Source organism: Aquarana catesbeiana, linkage group LG10 (assembly GCF_042186555.1).
Source record: "Aquarana catesbeiana isolate 2022-GZ linkage group LG10, ASM4218655v1, whole genome shotgun sequence".
NCBI classification, from domain to species: Eukaryota; Metazoa; Chordata; class Amphibia; order Anura; family Ranidae; genus Aquarana; species Aquarana catesbeiana.
The window spans coordinates 67892644-67909690 of record NC_133333.1 but is presented as its reverse complement, the minus strand read 5'-3'; positions in this window follow the sequence as shown (position 1 = coordinate 67909690).

Here is a 17047-nt window from a genome sequence, read left to right as displayed (position 1 = left end):
TGGGTGAGCCCAGTGTCTGAGTGCAGAGGGTCAGAGGGTTAAGCTTAGTTAATGTGTCATTCTTTCACTGAAAGAAATAGGTCTTTTCCTGGTCACTGGAAAAATGCACTGAGTTTAACTAATCAATGTGGAATTACCTCCACTTGTAAGATAGTAAGAAGAATTCCTAAAGTCGCTATTTAACAAAAGAGACACCAATTAAAGATGTGCAAATATAAATATAATAAATATTGTAATGTAATAATAATAATAATAATAATATATTCTTTTTAATAAAAAAATGCTTTTGTATTTTGTGTACATTTTGAAGAGTGTGAGAGATTGTTTTATTATATATTATATAATTCTTTGATCATTTGGGAAAACCTAGGAGGAAGGCAAAAGAATTAGGCTGGGTTCACACTTATGCGAATTGGATGGTTTCCCCACATCCAATGCGCATGACAGGAGACAGGCTCTCAATGGAGCCGGTTCACACATCTCCGGGGCGGCGGCGGAGCACATTGCACAGGGGACCTGTGCGTCTTTGGCCCCGTACCAGGTCCGAATTCAGGCAAAAATGTGTGCCTGATTCATCCCTGAAATGGAGAACAGGGTCACACTGAACCCCTGCTGTGAGCCACATCCATATTAGGTGTGAACCCAGCCTTAAAGTTCATGTTAGTATAACAGTAGCCACTCTGTAGCCTTTTACATTATATACCTTATATAATGCATTCCTATGTGCCTGTGTGTAAGGCTGCTTTCATGTGCGCGTTAGCAGTAAAGCACCACTAATTTTAGCAGCGCTTTACTGCTGTTATCGCGGCGCTTTTCGGCCACTAGTGGGGCGCTTTTAACGCCGCTAGCAGCCACATAAAGGGTGCTTTGGCAGCGGTGCTCATTGATTTCAATTGCAGGGGCGATGGAGGAGCGATGTATATACCGTTCCCGCATCGCCCAAAAGATGGTGCTTGCAGGACTTTTTTCCTATCCTGCACTCAGACCTCTCTCACACTGAAGCGTTTTTCAAGCGATTTTGGGCTAAAAATAGCACCTGTAAAGCCCCTGAAAAACAGCTCCCCCGATGCGCTGGCAGAACGTTAAAAAAACTCCTGCAAGCAGCATGTTTGGAACGGTGAAGGAGCAGTGTATGCACTGCTCCTAAATCGCTCCTGCCCATTGAAATGAATGGGTGCTGCTGCCAAACCACCAGCAAAGCGCTGCTGCAGCGACGCTTTGCGGGTCGTTTTCACCCTTTTTCGCCCACTAGCGGGGGTTAAAAGCACCCTGCTAGGAGCCAAAAACCCCTGCAAAACTGCCGACGCCCCAGTGTGAAAGGAATCTCAGGCTTTCGCACTGTGGTGGATTAAGAGGCGCTTTTCAGACGCTTTACAGCCGCTATTTTTAGCGCACAAATTCTTGAAAAGCGCAGTGTGAAAGGGGTCTAATAGATAAATCCTATGTTCAGCCATAGTTGTACATTTATAAGTAATGCATTTTCATGAAATTAGTGTGCTTGTGACTTTTTCCTTTTAACTGTGGAACGTTTTGGGACATTCTCCTGCTAGCTTAGCCTGCAGTGAAATCATTAGTGCACATAACTCCTAACTTTAGAACTTGAGAATGAGGGACACTTGAGGCTGATGTAAGCATGTGGCACGTCACGCCAAAAAGTGGGTGACATGCCACATGTCAACACTACTCCCCATTGTTACACAGGACCACCCCCTACTAATCCCATCATTAAACACTGAGGTTATTGTTGAGGGTGGTGGCAGAGGGGGGTGTTTGTTTAGGGCGAAGAAGCAGGGAATGGGGGGAGTTATTGTTTAGGGCAGAGAAGCAGGGGTTATTGTTTATTTAGAGTGGAGAGGCAGGAAGGGGGGTTATTTAGGGTGGAGAGGCAGGGAGAGGGGGAGGGGTTTGTTTAGAGTATAGAGGCAGTATAGAGGCAGGGAGGGGGAATTATTGTTTAGGGTGGAGGAGGCAGGGAGGGGGGGATTATTGTTTAGGGTGGAGAGGCAGGGGTTATTTAGGGTGAAGAGGCAGGGTGGAAGGGTTTGTTTAGGGTGGAGAGGCGGGGAGGGGGGGTTATTTAGGGTGGAGAGGCAGGGAGGGGGGTATTTATTTAGAGTGGAGAGGCAGGGAGTGGTGTTTTTGTTTATGGTGGAGGCAGGGAGGAGGGATTATTGTTTAGGGTGGAGAAGCAGAGGGGGGTATTTAGGGTGGAGAGGCAGGGAGAGGGAGGGGTTTGTTTAGAGTGGGGAGGCAGGGAGGGGGATTAGTTTTTAGGGTGGAGAGGCAGAGAAGGGGGTTGGGTTTATTTAGAGTGGAGAGGCAGGGAGGAGTGGTTTATTTAGGGTGGAGAGGCATGGAGGGGTGTAATTGTTTAAGGTGGATAGGCAGTGGGGATTTTGTTTAGGGTGGAGAGGCAGGGAGGTGGGTTATTGTTTAAGGTGGAGAGACAGGGAGGGGAGTTTGTTTAGGGTGGAGAGCCAGGGGGGTTTGTTTAGGGTGGAGAAGCAGGGAGGGGGTTATTGTTTAGGGTGGAGAGTCAGGGAGGGGGATGTTGTTTAGGTTGGAGACTCAGGAAGAGGGTTTTTGTTTAGGGTGGAGAGGCGGGGCGTATTTGTTTAGGGTGGAGAGGCAGGGAGGGGGTTATTATTTAGGGTGGAGAGGCAGGGGGTATTTGTTTAGGGTGTAGGAGGCAGGGAGGGGAATTATAATTTAGGGTGGAGAGGCAGGGAGGGGGGGTTATTTAGGGTGGAGAGGCAGGGAGGGGGGAGAAATTTGTTTAGGGTGGAGAGACAGGGAGGGGGTTATTGTTTAGGGGGAGGAGGCAGGGAGAGGGGGAGAGGTTTGTTTAGAGTATAGAGGCAGGGAGGGGGCTTATTGTTTAGGGTGAAGGAGGCAGGGAGGGGGATTATTGTTTAGGGTGGAGAGGAAGGGAGGGGGCTTTATTTAGGGTGGAGGGGCAGGGAGGGGGGTATTTAGAGTGGAGAGGCAGGGAGTTGTGTTTTTGTTTATGGTGGAGGAGGCAGGGAGGGGGGATTATTGTTTAGGGTGGAGAAGCAGAGGGGGGGTACTTAAGGTGGAGAGGCAGGGAGAGGGAGGGGTTTGTTTAGAGTGGAGAGGCAGGGAGGGGGGATTATTTTTTTAGGGTGGAGAGGCAGGGAAGGGGGTTGGGTTTATTTAGGGTGGAGAGACAGGGAGGGGGGAATTTGTTTAGAGTGGAGAGGCAGGGAGGAGGGGTTTATTTAGGGTGGAGAGGCATGGAGGGGGTGTTATTGTTTAAGGTGGATAAGCAGGGGGATTTTGTTTAGGGCGGAGAGGCAGGGAGGGGGGGGGTTTGTTTAGGGTGGAAGAGCAGGGATGGTAGTTTTTGTTTAGGGTGCAAGGGCAGGAAGGAGGGTGATTGCTTAGGGTGGAGAGGCAGGGAGGGGGGTTATTTAGGGTGGAGAGGCAGGGAGGGGGAGGGATTTGTTTAGGGTGGAGAGACAGGGAGGGGGGTTATTGTTTAGGGGGGAGGAGGCAGGGAGGGGGATTATTGTTTAAGATGGAGAGGCAGGGAGGGGGGTTTACTTAGGGTGGGGAGGCAGGGAGAGGGGGAGGGGTTTGTTTAGAGTATAGAGGCAGGGAGGGGGATTACTGTTTAGGGTGGAGGAGGCAGGGAGGGGGGATTATTGTTTAGGGTGGAGAGGCGGGGGGTTATTTAGGGTGAAGAGGCAGGGGGGAAGGGTTTGTTTAGGGTGGAGAGGCAGGGAGGGGGGTTTATTTAGGGTGGAGAGGCAGGGAGGGGGGTATTTATTTAGAGTGGAGAGGCAGGGAGTAGTGTTTTTGTTTATGGTGGAGGAGGCAGGGAGGGGGGATTATTGTTTAGGGTGGAGAAGCAGAGGGGGGTATTTAGGGTGGAGAGGCAGGGAAAGGGAGGGGTTTGTTTAGAGTGGAGAGGCAGGGAGGATGGGTTTATTTAGGGTGGAGAGGCATGGAGGGGGTGTTATTGTTTAAGGTGAATGGGCAGGGGGGATTTTGTTTAGGGTGGAGAGGCAGGGAGGGTTTTTTTTGTTTAGGGTGGAAGGGCAGGGATGGGGGTTTTTGTTTAGGGTGCAAGGGCAGGAAGGAGGGTGATTGCTTTGGGTGGAGAGGCAGGGAAGGGGGGTTATTGTTTAGGGTGGAGAGGGAGGGAGGGGGTTATTGTTTAGGGTGGAGAGGCAGGGAGGGGGGTTTGTTTAGGGTGGATAGGCATGGAGGTTTTTATTGTTTAGGGTGGAGAGGCAGGCGAGGGGGGTTATTTGTTTAAGGTGGAGAGGCAGGGGGGGTTTATTTGTTAAATGTGAAGAGGCAGGGAGGGCTTTTTTGTTGATGGTGGCTCTCTGCAGGGAGGCGGGTTTTGTTTAGGGTGGAGAGGCAGGGAGGGGGGTTATTGCTTAGGGTGGAGAGGCAGGCGGTGGGGGTTTATTTGCTAAATGTGAAGAGGCAGGGAGGGCTTTTTTGTTGATGGTGGAGAGGCAGGGAGGCAGGTTTTGTTTAGGGTGTAGGAGGCAGGGAGGGGGATTATTATTAAGGGTGGAGAGGCAGGGAGGGGGGGTTATTTAGGGTGGAGAGGCAGGGAGGGGGGAGGGATTTGTTTAGGGTGGAGAGACAGGGGGGTTATTGTTTAGGGGGAGGAGGCAGGGAGGGGGGATTATTGTTTAAGATGGAGAGGCAGGGAGGGGGGTTTACTTAGGGTGGAGAGGCAGGGAGAGGGGGAGGGGTTTGTTTAGAGTATAGAGGCAGGGAGGGGGATTATTGTTTAGGGTGAAGGAGGCAGGGAGGGGGATTATTGTTTAGGGTGGAGAGGCGGGGGGTTATTTAGGGTGAAGAGGCGGGGGGAAGGGTTTGATTAGAGTGGAGAGGCAGGGAGGGGGATTATTGTTTAGGGTGGAGAGGAAGGGAGGGGGGTTTATTTAGGGTGGAGGGGCAGGAAGGGGAGTATTTATTTAGAGTGGAGAGGCAGGGAGTAGTGTTTTTGTTTATGGTGGAGGAGGCAGGGAGGGGGGATTATTGTTTAGAGTGGAGAAGCAGAGGGGGGGTACTTAGGGTGGAGAGGCAGGGAGAGGGAGGGGTTTGTTTAGAGTGGAGAGGCAGGGAGGGGGATTATATTTTTAGGGTGGAGAGGCAGGGAAGGGGGTTGGGTTTATTTAGGGTGGAGAGACAGGGAGGGGGGTATTTGTTTAGGGTGGAGATGCATGGGGGGTGTTATTGTTTAAGGTGGATAGGCAGGGGGGATTTTGTTTAGGGTGGAGAGGCAGGGAGGGGGGGGTTTGTTTAGAGTGGAAGGGCAGGGATGGTAGTTTTTGTTTAGGGTGCAAGGGCAGGAAGGAGGGTGATTGTTTAGGGTGAAGAGGCAGGGAGGGGGGAAGGATTTGCTTAGGGTGGAGAGACAGGGAGGGGGGTTATTGTTTAGGGGGGAGGAGGCAGGGAGGGGGATTACTGTTTAAGATGGAGAGGCAGGGAGGGGGGTTTACTTAGGGTGGAGAGGAAGGGAGAGGGGGAGGGGTTTGTTTAGGGTATAGAGGCAGGTAGGGGGATTACTGTTTAGGGTGGAGGAGGCAGGCAGGGGGGTTGGGTTTATTTAGGGTGGAGAGACAGGGAGGGGGGTATTTGTTTAGAGTGGAGAGGCAGGGACGATAGGTTTATTTAGGGTGGAGAGGCATGGAGGGGGTGTTATTGTTTAAGGTGGATGGGCAGGGGGGGATTTTGTTTAGGGTGGAGAGGCAGGGAAGGGTTTTTTGTTTAGGGTGGAAGGGCAGGGATGGGGGTTTTTGTTGAGGGTGCAAGGGCAGGAAGGAGGGTGATTGCTTAGGGTGGAGAGGCAGGGAGGGGGGGTTATTGTTTAGGATGGAGAGGCAGGGAGGGGGTTATTGTTTAGGGTGGAGAGGCAGGGAGGGGGTGTTTAGGGCGGAGAGGCAGGGATGTGGGTTTTCTGTTTAGGGTGGAGAGGCAGGGAGGGGGTTTTTGTTTAGGGTGGAAGGGCAGGGGGAGGGTGATTGTTTAGGGTGGAGAGGCAGGGAGGGGGGTTTGTTTAGGGAGGATAGACACAGAGGTTTTTATTGTTTAGGGTGGAGTGGCAGGTGATGGGAGTTATTTGTTTAAGGTGGAGAGGCAGGAGGGGGGTTTATTTGTTAAAGGTGAAGAGGCAGGGGGGGCTTTTTTGTTTATGGTGAAGAGGCAGATTTTGTTTAGGGTGGAGAGGAAGGGAGGGGGGTTATTGCTTAGGATGGAGAGGCAGAGAGGGGGGTTTGTTTAGGGTGGAGGAGGCAGGGAGGGGGGATTATTGTTTAGGATGGAGAAGCAGGGAGGGGGGGTTATTTAGAGTGGAGGCGCAGGGAGGGGGAGGGGTTTGTTTAGAGTGGAGAGGCAGGGAGGGGGGCTATTTTTTTAGGGTGGAGAGGCAGGGAAGGGGGTTGGGTTTATTTAGGGTGGAGAGGCAGGGAGAGGGGTATTGGTTTAGAGTGGAGAGGCAGGGAGGAGGGGTTTATTTAGAGTGGGGAGGCATGGAGGGGGTTATTGTTTAAGGTAGATAGGCAGGGGGGGATTTTGTTTAGGGTGGAGAGGCAGGGAGTTTTTTTTTGTTTAGGATGGAAGGGCAGGGATGGGGTTTTGTTTATGGTGGAAAGGCTGGGAGGAGGGTGATTGTTTAGGGTGGAGAGGCAGGGAGGGGGTTATTGTTTAGGGTGGAGAGGCGGGGAGGATTTTTTTTGTTTAGGGTGGAGAGGCAGGGAGGGGTTTTTTGTTTAGGGTGGAAGGGCAGGGAGGAGGGTGATTGTTTAGGGTGGAGGAGGAAGGGAGGGGAGATTATTGTTTAGTGTGGAGAAGTAGGGAGGGGGGTTATTTAGGGTGGAGACGCAGGGAGGGGGAGGGTTTTTTTAGAGTGGAGATGCAGGGAGGGGGGATTTGTTTAGGGTGGAGAGACAGGGGGTATTTTTTTTGTTTAGGGTGGAGAGGCAGGCAGGGGGGGTAATTTGTTTAAGGTGGAGAGGCAGGAGGGGGGTTTATTTGTTAAATGTGAAGAGGCAGGGAGGGTGGTTTTGTTTAGGGTGGAGAGGCAGGGAGGGGGGTTATTGTTTAGGATGGAGAGGCAGGGAGGGGGGTTATTGTTTAGGGTGGAGAGGCAGGGAAGGGGCTTATTGTTTAGGGTGGAGAGCCGGGGGGGTTTTTTTAGGGTGCAGAAGCAGGGAGGGGGGTTTTGTTTAGGGTGGAAAGGCATGGAGGTGGGTTATTGTTTAGGGTGGAGAGACAGGGAGGGGGTTGTCAGAGAGGAGGATGTTGTTTAGGTTGGAGAGGCAGGAAGAGGGTTTTTGTTTAGGGTGGAGAGGCAGGAGGTATTGTTTAGGGTGGAGCGGCAGGGAGGGGGTTTTGTTTAGGGTGGAGCGGCAGGGAGAAGGTTTTTGTTTAGGGTTTGAGGGGCAGGGAGGGGGGTTATTGTTTAGGGTGGAGAGGCAGGGAGGGGGGTTATTGTTTAGGGTGGAGAGGCAGGGAGGGGGGTAATTATTTAAGGTGGAGAGACAGGGAGGGGAGTTTGTTTAGGGTGGAGAGCCAGGGGGGTTTGTTTAGGGTGGAGAAGCAGGGAGAGGGGTTTTGTTTAGGGTGGAAAGGCATGGAGGGGGTTATTGTTTAGGGTGGAGAGACAGGGAGGGGGTTATTGTTTAGGGTGGTGAGTCGGGGAGGGGGATGCTGTTTGGGTTGGAGAGGCAGGAAGAGGGTTTTTGTTTAGGGTGGAGAGGCAGGGGGTATTGTTTAGGGTGGAGAGGCAGGGAGGGGGCTTTGTTTTGGGTGGAGCAGCAGGGAGAAGGTTTTTGTTTAGGGTTTGAGGGGCAGGGAGGTGGGGTTATTGTTTAGGTTGGAGAGGCAAGGAGGGGGGTTTAGGGTGGCGAGGCAGGGGGGTTGCTTAGAGTGGATAGGCAGGGAGGGGAAATGCAGGAAGAAGGGGAGGGGTTTGGGAACCCCACAGCTGCCAATCACTGCCCCGCACCACAACACCCAGCAGCCCCACCATCCCCCTCCATGAAGCTTTGCAGCAGCTGAGACACCCAGGGAAAGTTGTCAGAGGTAGGGGGAGAGGGAGCCTGGCTCACGGCAGGACACACTACTCACCGGGTAGAGCAGTCACTCAGCAGTCGCCTGCAGAGGAGCCCGGGGAGGGGAAACATATCGCCAGGAAGAGTCACCCACTGAGCTAAGGGGAAAGGGCGGGGCCAGTAGAGGGGACAGTGTATGCGGGGACACTTAACCCTACGCTGTAGCGCATGACACATATCATCCATGTGTGCAGTGCCGGGAGAGGCTGGGAGGGAGTAAGCAGGAGCAAGAGTCATGTGGCAGAGTGGGCACCTACAAAGCGCATCATCGGTTGCTAGAATGCTGGCAATCCTAGCAAACAGGGACTGAGAGAGAGATTGAAGTGGAGGGAGAGAGTCAGAGTGCAGGCTTGTAGGAATCCTCACTGGGTGCAATGTGTGAGTACACATTGCATTCATTGAGGATATCCAACTGAGTGGAGCCCACTTGACAGCCTGGGACCATCCCGCAAAATGCGGGATAGTTGGGAGGTATGTGTGTAGCCTGGTTTCCTAGGGCTTGGGTTAGTTTAAATTAGGTTTAAACCAGACTTCTACGTTAAATATATACACTGGGGGGATTTACTAAAACTAGAGCAGCTGTGTGTAGCACCCTCTAGTGTGTTACTAGTGCTAGTGTGGGTAAATTATTTGTTTGACTGATGGTATCTGTGTGAGTCTGTAATTAGGTTGGGTTACTGGAGGTCAGGCTGGATAGCTCCACAGTGCAGGTCTCCGGTACCTCCCCCTGGGTCTACAGGCTTGGAGAAGCTTCTGGAAGTTAGTGGGTGGAGGCCAGGAGATCCTGGTCTGCACACTTGAGGGAATTTGGCCAGTCCTCAGGCAGAGGGCCTGGCAGGGTGGCTGGGTCAGCCCTCAAATATGGTGGAGCCTGGCCAGCAGGGGAGTCGGGTGTAAGATGGAGTGCTGAAGAGGCTGTCTGTGGTCTAGTAGGGGATCCCCAGGACTGGGGCTCAGGCTGGCTTGGAAGAATCCTTTCAGCATCTGGTTTGAGAAGGTGTACATCAGCACATTGAGGGATTCACAAAAAGAGACTGCCACATGTAGTAAGCTTTCAAAGAGCAGCGCTGTGCTTAACCCTTTGTCTCTTGCCCTGGGAGATCTTCAGAGCAGTTGGGTGGGCTGGTAGACATGTAGCCAGGAGGGCTGGTAGATAAGCAGCCAGGAGGGCTGGTAGTACCTGCAGGTGGTGGAGCTGGGAGCAGTTCTACGAGAGGAGAGATACTCCTGCATGCAGCTCTGCAACATTTTGTGCTACTTTTCAAAGGGTGCTGAGAGCTCCTGGTCCATAAGGGACTTTGCCACTGATCCAAGAGACTGGGTGTTTCTAGCAAGGGCAGCAGTCCAGGATCTTTTTTCTGTAGATAGGAAGGAAGTTGTCCTCATCTGTTGTTTTCAAGTCAAGTTGGGCATCCCATAATCCCTATACCCTATCCAAGCTATTTTCCCCACTAAAACAAAAAACAAGCCCAGGGACTGATTTCTTGTGTCTGCATGCAAGTTGGAAAAACATATTGCCTGACTGTGCGGGAATAGGGGGACCAGTTACCAGCAGCCCCTGCAAGGTTAGGGCTACACATGCATATTGCTTCTAGCTTCAGCTTGTTCAGTTAAGCTTTGAAAATTAAATTTAAACACAGAGGATAATAGTGGTGCACAGAAAGGGTTAATGTAAATTTCATAACTACAGACACTAAAAGTTCATCAGTGAAACTGAGCTTTTAAAAAATATAAAAATGAAGGAACACTTGATAGTTTAAATTATTTAAATGTTACAAAGAGTATAACAGAATATGTAAAAATTAAATCAAGGACGCAAAATTTCAAAATGAACTACAGATTGCAAAAGATAGGACAAACCCCCAAAAATTCTTCAAATATATTATTAGTAAAGAGGTCAGGTCTGAGCATGTAGGCCCTTTATAAAATAATCTAGAGTGGGTGACTGGGGACAAAGAGAAGGCAAATTAATTAAGGTGACAGACTCATCAATCTTACAAACCGCTCAGTGTCTGCTACCCCTCTCTGTCAATCACTCCATTGGCTGCCACTCGCCCAACAAATTGAATTCAAAATATTTACAATAAGTTACAAAGCCATCCACAACTCTGCCCCCAGCTACATCACTAGCCTAGTCTCAAAATACCTACTTAATTGCCCTCTTCGTTCCTCCCAAGACCTCCTGCTCTCTAGCTCCCCCAATCACCTCCTCCCATATCCGCCTCCAGGAATTCTCCCAAGCCTCGCTCATCCTCTGGAATTTCCTACCCCAATCTGTCAGACTGTCTCCAAATGTATCCACTTTTAGGCGATCCCTGAAAACTTTCCTCTTCAGAGAAGCCTATCCTGCCCCCATCTAACAACTGTTCTTTTATTTTTTCAGCTCACCCTCCACAGCTATTACCCTTTTGTATAACTTGACCCTCCCTCCTAGATTGTAAGCTCTAATGAGCAAGGCTCTCTGATTCCCCCCTGTATTGAATTGTATTGTAATTGTACTGTCTGCCCCAATGTTGTAAAGCATTGCGCTATATAAATCCTGTATAATTGTTAAGCCCCTCACTACACATGACTGAGGTGTATTTGGGCACACTGTTAACTCCTCTCATACTAATGCATTCCAGTAGGCGCAGAATCCTTTTGAACTTTTATTGTTGATACAAGATAGAGTAAAACTGTAACAGATACAGACAAAATGCAATTAATAAAGATCATACAATTAGTGTCTCCCTATCTATCTATCTATCTATCTATCTATCTATCTATCTATCTATCTATCTATCTATCTATCTATCTATCTATCTATCTATCTACACAATTAGTAAACATACCGAAGATTAATCCGGATGGCCAACGTAGAGCATGACAGCAGATGTACTTGCTTCATAGGAAGGGAAGAGGAAAAGACTGCAGGAAGCTAATGCAAGGCCTGATGGGATTGAAAGTACGGAGGCTTGCATGTACCAAATCTCACCAGCTATTCTAAATAACTACTTTGAAACAGATATAGCGCCCAATAATGGATGAAAACCCCCATCTACCCTTGATGTGCAATTCACTTTTCTTGGCCGCTTAACCCGGTTTGTCACTGACTGTTATTGTTCTAACTTCCAACCTAACTTGAGGATTCCAGCAGCTTGTCTTGGAGGACGTCCCCCTGCCGTACCTTTGCCCTATCGAGTTGACTGTTGCTTGGCTCAGAGGGTCGTTGCCCCACTGTAGACTGCCCCACCTGTGAGATGGAGGTCTCGGGCATGGACCACCCCACATGGGGTTCCCTGATGGGTCTCCGACACTAGTTTGCCCCCCAAACCACCTCTACATTGCTGATGGCCCTCATGGAATAGAGCAGTGATGGTGAACCTTGACACTCCAGATGTTTTGAAACTACATTTCTCATGATGCTCAACTATACTTCATAGTGCAAGAGCATCATGGGAAATGTAGTTCCAAAACATCTGGGGTGCCAAGGTTCGCCATCACTGGAATAGAGGGTTCATTAGGCATAGGCAATTACTCTCAAGACTTGTTGGGGTGGGGGGAGAGGGGTAAATGGTTTTAGGCTGGGGACAAGCCTCCACTGATTGCTATGTAGGTTGTTTGTTTTGTTCACACACCGAGGCCCTTCACTCCTGTTCAGTGGAGTGACGGGGCTGGTGCCTTGGCTCTGACGTGGGGTCTCGCCCCGCCTTCTGGGATGGATGGTCTAGTGGCTGTCATCCCTGGGGAGCGGGGGGGACTCCTGCATCTACAACCACAAATGCCGATAACGCACCGAGGTTCTCGTACTGTAACTCATTTTAAGCTGCTTGTTTTGATGCTAAGTATTGTTTAAACTTTATGTCAATTTCATTTAACTCGATTGAATTATCTTTACTATGGGCCGGTGGTTCCGACGGACCACTGCTCCCCCCATGAGTTGGCACCCGGCTAAGATACTTGTCTTGGGTATGGTCCCACCCCATTGTGGGCCCTATTGCCCACGGCGTCAATGTACTCACTGCACACTCTGATCCGAGTTCTTCTCGGTATTCTCATACCTTATGTTCTTTCCTATCCTTACTATTCTTCTCTCACTTTTCTTTCCCTCCCCCTTTCCCCTTTCCCCTTTCCCTTGGCCCCTGGGGTGTGCGGATGGAGTAGTCCATAGCGTTATATCTTAATCCCAATGACCCTTCATTGGCTGTCCCTGAATGTTCAGGGCATGAATTCCCCTCAAAAAAGAGTCAAGGTTTTTAAATACCTTAAGCAACAAAAAATAGACATAGCCTGTTTACAGGAAACCCACTTTTCTTCCTCTTCCTGCCCCAAATATTTCGCTGCAAACTACCCCCAAGTCTATTTAGCTAATGGTCCTACTAAGCAGAGAGGGGTTCTTATATCTATACGAAAATCGGTCCCATTTATCTGTAATAAACAGATAGCTGACCCTAATGGCAGATACCTTCTCTTGCTGGGTTCTGTTCAGGACAATGAAGTAACTATTATGACCTATTACGCCCCGAATGACAATCCGGGCCCATTCCTGTCTCATGTCTGCTCCTTGTTACAGGCAGGGGCGGACTGACCATTTGGGCACTCGGGCACTGCCCGAGGGCCCCATGCCACTAAGGGGCCCCATCAGGGTTGCCAGCCTCAATAAAACCAGGGACAGTATGTAAAAATCTGTTTTTTTTAAATCCCAAGATTATAGCTGCCCCGCCTCTCCAGTACCTTTTCAGTGTGCATATGTGTATTCTGTGTGTGTATACTGTGTGTGTGTATATTGTGTAGTACACACACATACAGTATACACAATAGTGTGTGTATACTGTATGTGTGTGTGTGTATACTGTGTGGCCCCATAATCTATTGCCTAGGGTCCCCATAATCTACTATTGCCCGGGGGCCCCATAATCTTCTCCTATTGCACGGGGGCCCCATAATCTCCTATTGCCTGGGGGCCCCATGAGTTGTCAGTCCGCCCCTGGTTACAGGTCCACCAGAGAGGCACCCTCCTGTTGGCGGGTGATTCTAATGTGACGCTCAACCCTGCCCTTGATAAGTACCCAGCGGATCATAAAGCCCCCTCTCCTGCTGCAAAAAAATTCTTGCTGGCCCTACAAAATCTTGACCTAGTAGACATATGGCGAGAGTTCCATCCCATAGGCAGGGACTACACCCACTATTCCCATCCTCATCGCTCCCACTCTAGAATCGACCATTCGTTTATGCTACTGAAACATCTTCTTTTAATAGTCTCGGTATCGATCCTAGCAGTCCCTTGGTCAGACCACGATCCTGTTCTAACTGTTTGCCGTTCCCTACTCAGCAAACCACAACATGCTCCCTGGGTGATGAATGATTCACTTTTATCTTTCAAACCGATCCTCAGTGAAATCCAGGAAGCTTCTGTGAAATACTTTAGACTTAATGCAGGTTCTGTCTCGTCCCCAATAGCACTATGGGAGGCTTATAAAGTGGTCCTCCGGGGTCGTGTTATTCGAATAGCGTCTCAACGCAAAAGAGAAAGAATTCAGGCCCGACGTAAGTTAGAGCAGAGCTTGGAGGACCGCTCGGCGGCCTTTAAATTAACCCCTACCCCTGCTAACCGCAGAGCTTTAGACAAGGCCTGTACAGACTTGGATCTATGCCTGACAGACGAAGCGGACCGTACCTTACGTTGGGCTCGCCAGAAATGGTATTCTAAGGCAAACAAACCCAATGTGCAGTTGGCTAACAGACTGCGTACCTTTACCCCGAAATTTACTCCCATAACCCTGCGCACCCGCCATAACATCCGCATGGGAAACCCCCAGCGGATCTTGTAAGAATTCCGCCACCGATTTACTAAGCTCTACTCCACCCCAAATCACTCTTCAACACAAGGCCTGAATGCTTTTTTAAAAGAGTTACCTTTACCTTCCCTATCTGAATCCCATATCTCCCTAATGGACCGAGATATACAGGTCTCTGAGGTTCTCCAGTGCATTAAGGAACTGAAAGTGGGCAAAAGACCAGGCCCGGATGGTTTCACTGATTTGTATTATCGGAAATTTGTGGCCCCACACTTAGCGGCTATGTATAACTCGGTCAAAGGAGGTCACCCATTTACAGACTTGCTGACTGCCAACATAGTGAAGATTTCTAAGCTAGATAAGGACCATTCTTCCTGGGCAAATTTTCACCCAATCTCATTAATTAACATTGACATGAAGATATTGACGAAAATTCTGGCCAATCGCTTGAACTCCTTTCTACCGCGCCTGATAAAAAAGGACCAGGTGGGATTCGTCCCCCGTAAACAGGCAGGAGATGCCATTAGACAACTCCTCCAAATCCAACATATAGCACATGAAAGGTCCCTGGAGACAATGTTTCTTTCTCTAGATGTTAATAAGGCTTTTGATACCTTATCCTGGCCCTATTAGACACAGGTCCTCACACATTACGGTTTTGGCACCTCCTTTTTGAGTTGGGTCTCAGCCATATATCACTCCCCCCAGGCTAAAGTGCGTTATTATGGATATGAATCGCCTACTTTCCCTATTAAGAGGGGAACCCATCAGGGATGCCCACTCTCCCCACTTCTATTTATACTAGCACTTGAACCCCTGGCGGAGGCCATACGCTCTCACCCAGATATATCAGGACTAGAAGTAGCAGGCACCGCACACAAATTGTCTCTGTTTGCGGATGACATTTTATTAACTAGGGTTGTCCCGATACCACTTTTTTAGGACCGAGTACAAGTACCGATATTTTTTTTCAAGTACTCGCCGATACCGATTACCGATACTTTTTTTTTAATGTCACGTGACAGTGTTTTTTTTAACAATGCTTTCTTTTTTTTCGGGGGGGGAGGGGGTGAACGGTGTCTGTGTGTTTTTTTTTTTTTATTTACAATTTTTATTTCTTACAATAATATTTTTTTTATTCTTTATTGCAATATGTGTTTTTTTTTTGTTTGTTTTTTAATCAGCCCTGTTGGGGGGCTTTGGTGAGATATCAGGGGTCTTAACAGACCTCTGATATCTCCCCCTTGAGACAGAGAAAGAGACCGCGGATAGAGATTCCCCAGTCCCTTTCTCTGTAGCCTCAGCTGCACTGAGAATGAATGGAGAGAAGACAGCGGCTCCTCTCCATTCATAAACTGACACATCGTAATCACAAGAGATTACAATGTTTCAGTTATGTGAATAGACAGAGTCAGCTGACTCTGTCCATTCAAAAGGAAGGAGGAGGAGGATGGCGGAACGGAGGGGACAGCGGAGAGGCACAGCAGAACGGAGGGGACAGAGAAGGAGAGGGGGACAGCGGAACGGCTGAACAGAGGGGACAGCTGAGAGGCACAGCAGAACGGAGGGGACAGAGAAGGAGAGGGGGACAGCGGAACGGCTGAACAGAGGGGACAGCTGAGAGGCACAGCAGAACGGAGGGGACAGAGAAGTAGAGGGGGACAGCGGAACGGCTGAACAGAGGGGACAGCAGAGAGGCACAGCAGAACGGAGGAGACAGAGAAGGAGAGGGGAACGGCGGAACGGAGGGGACAGCGGAGAGGCACAGCAGAATGGAGGGGACAGGGAAGGAGAGGGGAACAGCGGAATGGAGGGGACAGTGGAGGGGGACAGAGGAATGGAGGGGGCATGGAGGAGGATGCAGTGACAGTCAGTGGTGATCACATGTGGGTGAGTTACAAGCACCGATTACCGCTGTATGTCACTAAGCAGCTGAAAGCCGCTGGGGGAGAAGCTTGTAACTCCCCCACGCGCCGATCACTGCTGACAGTCCAGGTATCAGGGGAAGCATCGGGAGAATTTGCCAGAGTACAAGTACTTGGGCAAATGCTCGGTATTGGTGCCGATACCGATACTAGTATCGGTATCGGGACAACCCTATTATTAACCATTACTAAACCCAGAATCTCCTTCCCCAATTTATTCTCTCTCTTAGACTCCTTCACCTCGTTTTCGGGCCTTTCAGTTAACCCGGCAAAATCTAAAGCGATGTCCATCAACCTTCGGGCCCCGGAATTGGAATCCCTACAATCGGCATTCTCATTTCAGTGGTTAACCTCACTACCCTATTTGGGTTTTAAACTTACTCCGAGCTACTCAGGATTATACCAAGCCAAATTTCCTCCGCTTTTCCTGAAAGCTGGAGGCTATGCTTGCCTCTTGGTCCACACTTCCGATTTCTTGGTTTGACAGAATAGCGATGGTACGCATGACGTACCTCCCTAAATTGCTCTATTATTTTAGAGTTCTGCCAGTCCATGTGCCCCCCTATATCATTCGAATACATCAACGTAAAATTATGCAGTTTATATGGGGCCCCAAGAGACCCAGGATCAAGAGATAAGTGCTTTACGCGTGAAAAATCAATGGTGGCCTTTCAGTCCCTAATCTGCAAGCATATTATACAGCTGCGGGTATCGTCCCATTATCTCACCTCCATGAAAAGCAACAAATGCCATTATGGGCCACTATTGATTTAGTCGATGCATACCCAACACCTCTAGCTTCTCTTCCTTGGCTTCCTAAAGCACATCACCCCTCTACCATAGGTCCCTGTCTGGCTCACTCCCTTAAACTGTGGGATGCGGTTAAGTACTCAGCAGGCCTAATTTCTCCTCATCTCCCACTACTTTGTCTCCTCCACTGCCCTTTATTTCAACCAGGTTGTGATAATCCACTGCAGTTTAAATGTTGGTCCGATAATGACTTTTACAGGTATCCATTTGTTATTCACCCCATTCAAGATCATCTCTTTCACGGCTTTACGTTCCTCACATGATATCCCCCTTAAGGAGCATTACAGTTACCTGCAAATTAGACACTTTGTCCAACAGCTTACAAAATCCCACTCTGCCCCCTTTACCATGACCCCATTTGAAAGCCTTTGTAGATACCCCAATCCTCGGGTTTGATTTCCCTCATATATATCGCTATAATTAATTCCAAGAC